This window comes from Mus caroli, unplaced genomic scaffold, assembly GCF_978045245.1.
Source record: "Mus caroli unplaced genomic scaffold, Mus_caroli_1 scaffold_667, whole genome shotgun sequence".
Classification (NCBI taxonomy): domain Eukaryota; kingdom Metazoa; phylum Chordata; class Mammalia; order Rodentia; family Muridae; genus Mus; species Mus caroli.
This window is the reverse complement of record NW_028227922.1, coordinates 1-7,500: the sequence shown is the minus strand read 5'-3', so window position 1 is coordinate 7,500 and position 7,500 is coordinate 1.

Genomic DNA, 7,500 nt, shown 5'->3' with positions numbered 1-7,500 from the left:
CGACCAGATGTCAGAAAGAAGCCAATATTTTTATTTAGGTATCAATGGAGAAATATATATATAGACAAATGTATATATAGACAAATGTGTATGTGTGTGTGTGTATATATAACTTTTTTTTTATATATATATAACCACACACATACACGTACACAAATGTATATGTGTGCCTCTTTTACTTTATACATATATATATGTGTATATATGTATATATATACATATATATATATATATATATATATTTTTTTTTTTTTTAAATGGACTGGGAGGTCGACCAGCACACCGGGTGGCACTTTGTCTTTTTCCCCCAATCCGTGGAGGTCGACCAGATGTCAGAAAGACTCCAACTTCTTTACCTTTTTCTTTTTAAAATATTATATAACTGCATACGTATACACAGACAAATAGCCGTGCCTCTTTTACTTTTTTATACATATTTTTTATTTTTATTTATTTATTTATTTATTTATTTATTTATTTATTTATTTAAATGAACTGGGAAGTTGACCATAGTACTCCGGGAGGCCTTGTCTTTTTCTCCACACAATGCGGTCGATAGAATGTCTGATCTGGATTTCTTTTCTGATTTTCCTTTTGTTTTGTTTTGCGGAATAAATTGAAGGTCGACCAGTTATCCTTACTCGAGTTTTGTTTGTTTTCCTTTTTTAATTTTAAAAGGATGTTATATTTTTATATATATATATATATATATATATATATATGCGGGGACACACACACACTTTATTTTTTTTTTTTTAATAGACCTGGCTGTCCTGGACCTCACTTTGTAGACCAGGCTGGCCTTGAACTCAGAAATCCGCCTGCCTCTGCCTCCGGAGTGCTGGGATTAAAGGCGTGCGCCACCACGCCCGGCTTTGTTTTTAATTTTTGTGTGTGTGTGTGTGGAGGGGGGCAATCGGTGCTCTTAACCACTAAGCCATCTCTCCAGCCCATCTTAAAATCCTTAGGTTGATGATCTGACTTTTCTGTTTTCTTCCTTTAACAAAACTGGTAAGTCAGCTGGCAAAAAGGATTTTCTTTTCATATATATTCCAAAAATGGGTAACTTGTAAATAGTGGTCTGTCTGCTGTTTGTTTGCTTGCTTGCTTGCTTGCTTGCTTGCTTGCTTGCTTGCTTGCTTGCTTTTTTCTTTTTCCCCCCGAGACAGTGTTTCTCTGTGTAGTCTTGGCTGCCCAGGAACTCACTCTGTAGACCACCCTGGCCTCAATCAAACTCAGAAATCCTCCTGCCTCTGTCTGCCTCACAAGTGCTGGGAGTAAAGGTGTGCTGCACCACTGCCTGGCATTACTACTACTACTACTACTACTACTACTACTACTACTACTACTACTACTACTATTATTATTATTAGACATAATGAGATCAACTAGTTGGCCCGGTTTCATTTATTCATTTGAAATTAGTTGGACCAATTAGTTGGCTGGTCTGGGAGGTTTCTTTTGTTTCCGATTTGGGTGTTTGTGGGGTGTCAGGTATCTCTCGGGTATCTCAACGGAATGGATGAAGGTTACAGTGATATGGCTAGATTTTTGTAAAGATTACTTTTCTTAATCTGAGGAAAAAATAAAATACTGGGCTACATCTATATTGCTTCATTTCTCTTTCTCTTTTCTTTCTTTCAGATAAGGAGGTCCGTCAGCCAATTCCTCCTGCCTTTCTGTTTTTCATAACCCACACACACAATGCAGGCTAGGCTTTGCATTGGGTAGCATTGTCTGAGCGATATGTTAGTGGACCAGAGAGTTTGGATATCAAGCCGTATAATGTTTCTTTTTTTCTTTTTTTTTTTTAAGATTTATTTATTTATTACATGTAAGTACACTGTGGCTGTCTTCAGACACACCAGAAGAGGGAGTCAGATCTTGTTAAGGATGGTTGTGAGCCACCATGTGGTTGCTGGGATTTGTCGGGTGCTCTTACCTGCTGAGCCATCTCACCAGCCCTAATGTTTCTTAAAATATAGAAAAGTTCTAACAAAGTGATCTTTAACTTTTTTTTTCTCCTTCGGCTATGTACAATGAATTGTTTTGCTTGCTTGCTTGACTTTGTACAATGAATTGTTTTGCTTGCTTGCTTGACTTCATTTGGTTTGACATGGTTTCCCTTTGTACCCGTGCAGACTGCCCTCCCTCCCTCCCTCCCTCCCTCCCTCCCTCCCTCCCTCCCTCCCTCCCTCCCTTTTGACCCAGTTTCACTCTTCCACCATACACTCAATAAAATAAAATAAAGTAAAATAAAATAAATAAAAGAATGAATGACGTTTCCAGTTATTTATTTGTCTAAGCTACCTAAATTCCCCTTCTACACCTCCCCCTACTCCCCACCCCAAGCCGCCATCTCCTCGTGGGGGTAGGGACCTGCACATCTGTGTCTTTCTCTCTGAACTCTTTGTTTTCTGGTCCACGTTGCTCCAGAGGAATGTAGCCCTTTGGAAATGGTAATGGAGTTGATAACACACCCTATCAGAAAGAGGAAGGCCCATTCACTCACTCATTCTCACCCAGCCCTGTTCTGCTACTTCTAAGGACAGAATCTTCTGGACAGTATTTACATGGCTTGCTATTTCTAAATTTTGGTTTTGGTTTTGGTGTTTTTGGTTTTGTTTTGTTTTTTTTCTTTTTCTTTTTTTCAAGACAGGATTTCTCTGTGTAGCCCTGGCTGTTCTGGAACTCACTCTGTAGACCAGGCTGAACTCAAACTCAGAAATCCGCCTGCCTGCCTCTGCCTCCCAAGTGCTGAGATTAAAGGTGTGTGCCCACCCACCACTGCCTGGCTCTATTTTTTTTTAAACATTATGTATGTATGTATGTATGTATGTATGTATGTATGTATGTATGTATGTACGTACGCATGCATGCATGCATGCATGCATGCATGCAGGCATTGTTTATACGACTACACTGCAGCTGTCTTCAGACACACACCAGAATAATACATGGGATCCCACGACAGATGGTTGTTAGCCACCACATGATTGTTGGAAATTGAACTCAGGAAGGACCTCTGGAAGAGAGGACAGTGCTCTTAACCACTGAGCCAGCTCTCCAAATAAAATTTGTGGAGAAATTGAGCATCTTAAAACCTTAGGCATCCTTCCTCCTCTCCACGTGGCCTCTCTCCCTCTTTCTACCTTCTCTCTTTCCCTCTGCCTTTATACAATAAAGCTGTAAAACAACAACAACCTCTAGGCATGTGTGTCCCCTCTTTATGTATGTATGTGTGTATGTATGTATGTATGTATGTATGTATGTATGTACTTACTTACTTACTTACTTTCTTACTTGTTCCGACCAGTGGTGCTTCATGCCTTTAATCCCAACACTTGGGAGGCAGAGGCAAAAAAAAAAAAAAGAAAAAAAAAACCCCAAACCAAACCAAACCAAACCAAACCAAAACAACAACAACAACTACAACAAAAAACATCAAACAAAGTTTGGGTCTTAGTGAAGTAAGCAAGGCACAACCTGCAGGCAGGCAGGACTGATGAATTTGTACCTCTTACCCCTTCAGAGTTTACCAGAGGCTTAAAGGACTGAGTTTTTGGGACTGCCCTGAGACAATATATATCTTCCTTCCTTCCTTCCTTCCTTCCTTCCTTCCTTCCTTCCTTCCTTCCTTCCTTCCTTCCTTCCATTTATTTATTTATTTATTTATTTATTTATTTATTTAAAGTACCCTGTAGCTGACTTAAGATGTACCAGAAGAGGGTGTCAGATCTCATTACAGGTGATTGGTAGTTGAACTCAGGGCCTTTGGAAAATCACTGTTTTACCTGCTGAGCCATTTCTCTCACCAACCTAGTTCTGTCTTTCTGTCTTTCTGTCTTTCTTTCTGTCTGTCTGTCTGTCTGTCTGTCTGTCTGTCTGTCTGTCTGTCTGTCTATCTGTCTCTCTGTCTCTCTGTCTTTCTCTCTTCCTTCATCCTGGCATCAATCAACACAGACTGTTTTGTGAGGTAAACTTAATAAACTTCTAGCTCCTCTTCTCTACTCTCTCTGCCTCTACTAAAAATGAAGAAGAAGAAGAAGAAGAAGAAGAAGAAGAAGAAGAAGAAGAAGAAGAGGAAGAAGAGGAGGAGGAGGAGGAGGAAAAGAAACCTCTAGCTCATGCAAGGGGGATGTAGGAAGGACACCACCTTCTTTCTTTCTTTCTTTCTTTCTTTCTTTCTTTCTTTCTTTCTTTCTCTCTCTCTCTCTCTCTCTCTCTCTCTCTCTCTCTCTCTCTCTCTCTCTCTCTCTCTCTCTTTCTTTCTTTCTTTCTTTCTTTCTTCCAAAAATACTCAGGGACATCACACTCCCTGTAGCCAGGGATGAGTCTCAGGGAATGTATGTGAGCTTGCTTTGTTTTGTGGGGCCAAACTTGACAGACATTTCTTTTGGCTTTGTGTGTTTTGCCAGCCAGCTCTCTTGCTCTGCTCACTCACTCACTCACTCACTCACTCACTAACTAGCTTGTTTGCTGTGGTTGCCATTTCTATCTATCTCTGCACAGGGTTCCAAGACTGCCCTTTGGGAATCAAATGGGAGAGCAGAACTAAAGGCTTTTTGATAAAGCACCTAGAGTGCACACCAGCACCTTTGGACTGACTGGCTGCCTTCCCCCTCCCCCTCCTCCCCCTTCTTCAGATTCATTTATTATAGGTAAGTACACTGTAGCAGTTTTCAGACACACCAGAAGAGGGCACCAGATCTCATTGTGGGTGGTTGTGAACCACTATGTGGTTGCTGGGATTTGAACTCATGATCTTCAGAAGAGCAGTCAGGGCTCTTAACCGCTGAGCCTCCAGCCTCCTGCATTCCTTCTTAAAGCATGAATGATCCCAGCATGGGAAGACGGTCTGCCCTCCCTCCCTCCCTCCCTCCCTCCCTTTTGAGCCATTTTCCCTCTTTCACCATACGCTCAATAAAAGAAGTAAATGAATGAAGTCTCCAGCTATTTGTTCGAGCAATCTAAATTCTCTCACAACACCTCCCCCTCCCCCTCACTGCCTTCTCTCCCTATGTTTGGGTGGGGCTGGGGGAGGGGTGGGGTGGGGGGAAGGGATCTGCAAGTCGTCCCTGCAGGTTTGTGGACTATTTGCGATGGTCTGGTTCTCTGAACTGCTGAGCCATGTCTATCCAGAGGCTGGCTGGCTAGTTTTCTGCCTCAAGTCCCTGAGTGATGATTTCAGTGTGAATTCTCTGAACTCACTGTCCTTTCAGGTCCACATTTGCTCTGGCAACCGACTGAACCAAACAATAGGCTCACACCGAGATCTTTGGAAATGGTAATGGAGTTGATAACACACCCCAACAGAAAGAGGAAGCCTCCGCTCACTAGAAGACTTTCACTAGAAGCCTCACCCTGCCAGCAATTTAGGAATTGGTAAGGCCAATCTGGACAATATCTAAATGATTTCTACTTCATGTTTAATGCTTAATAAAATAAAACGTGTGTGAAGGTCTGAAGAGCGTTGACTGTTCTTCCAGAGGTCCTGAGTTAAATTCCCACGAACCACATGGTGACTTTGGAATCCGATGCACACTTCTGGTGTGTGTTGGAAGACAGCTGCAGTGTACTCATATAAATAAAAAAATAAATAAAACCTTCAAAAATAAAATAAAACAAAGCTTGTGAAGAAATTGAGCATCTTAATTTTATTTTATTGTATTGTATTTCACACACACACAGTATTTTATATATATATATATATATATATATATATATATATATATATATATATATATATATCAACTGGCACAGAAACGCACATTACCTAAGTTAGCTGGGAGTGGTTGGATTGGATATGCAGAGAAGGAAGGAACATTTGCAGTTTTGCTGTTGCTCTTTTTTTTTGGGGGGGGGTGGGCTGTTTAAATAGTACAGCAGAGCAGTGGTGGCACATGCCTTTGGGAGCACTTGGAAGGCAGAGGCAGGCAGATTTCTGAATTGGAGGCCAGCCTGGTCTACAGAGTGAGTTCCAGTACAGCCCGGGCTACACAGAGAAACCCTGTCTGGAAAAACCAACCAACCAACAAACAAACAATCCCAAGCAAAACCCAATCCAAACTTCACAAAAGGGAGGGACACTATAACAAATTACAATTGCTTGTATATATAGAAAAAAATTTCCTCCCCCCCCCCCCAAATAACCCTGGTTCAATTAAATACGAAACTAACTAAGTAATCTCACACATACAAACATACATACATAAAACAAATAATGATAACTACGTGGCATGGAACTGCTTACACAGTTTGGATGCCACCTCCATCACATGCCTGCAGAAATTATTGAGTCTGTCTTGTATGTTTTTGCACCATGTACAGAGACTTTGTCTCTCATAAATAAATGAATACAGAGAAAGATATTCATTGATCTATACATGCCTGTGCGATGGCTCAGAGGGCAAAGCTGCTGTCTGTTAAGGTATAGGTAAAAGAGTAAGGCCTAGATGGAATGTGAAGGCCTACTTCAGATTAGATAAGGGCTAGGTAACCTCTTACCTGGCTAGCCTGCCATTCTGCTGTTACTGCCAGAATTGATTACATATTCTCCTTGGATGTGTCCTCAGAAACCAATCAAGATAGAAGCCAATCGAACTGCTTCCTTTATTCTATAGTTATCTGCAATAGGCTTGGACTCAAACTGACCACCCAGCAGCATTTCCTACACCCGCACATGTGTATACTTTTCTGGCATTTGCTCCTAGAACCTGCACTGGGGATGGAACCCCCGCCCTGCCCCAACACAAGAGAGACACCCAAACCACCGATTCAGTGCACAGACTACTTAGAATCAGACTTCTATTTTGAGTAGGGTGTGAGTGAGTAAAGTGTAAGTTCCCAAGGCCTCCCTGGGAACTGACATCTTACTTGGAAGAAAGAGACTTGTAGGTGGGCAACTGACTTTCTGGTTTGCAATTTAAGACATGAATGTCACACTATTGATGGCCAAGACACTGGATGTCCTGATTTTATTAGTGTGTGTGTGTGTGTGTGTGTGTGTGTGTGTGTGTGTGTGTGTGTGTGTGTGACTCCATGGCCAAGCTAGCCCCCCCCCCTCCCAGATGTGTGTTTCTTATTTATTTATTTATTTATTTCTTGGGCCTGTGCTTGTGTATGACCTCGGCAACACTTCCTGAAAACCAAACCAAGCTAAACTAAAGCAAACAACTATGGCTGTCTGCCTGCCTGCCTGCCTGCCTGCCTGCCTACACAGAGAAATGATATCTCCAATCAAGTAACACTACCTCCTAAGTCTGCCTGTTTCTCTTTTTCTTTTTTTTCTTTCTTTTTTTCTTCTGCTCCCTCTCTCTGTTCCCCCCTCTCCCTTTCTTCCTTCCTTCCTTCCTTCTTTCCTTCCTTCCTTCCTTTCTTTCTTTCTTTCTTTCTTTCTTTTCTTTTTTTTTCTTTCTTTTCTTTTTTTTTTTCTTTCTTAAATTTATTCTTTTCATACATAGTTTCTTAGTGTAAGCAGCCCTGGCTGTCTTGAAGACA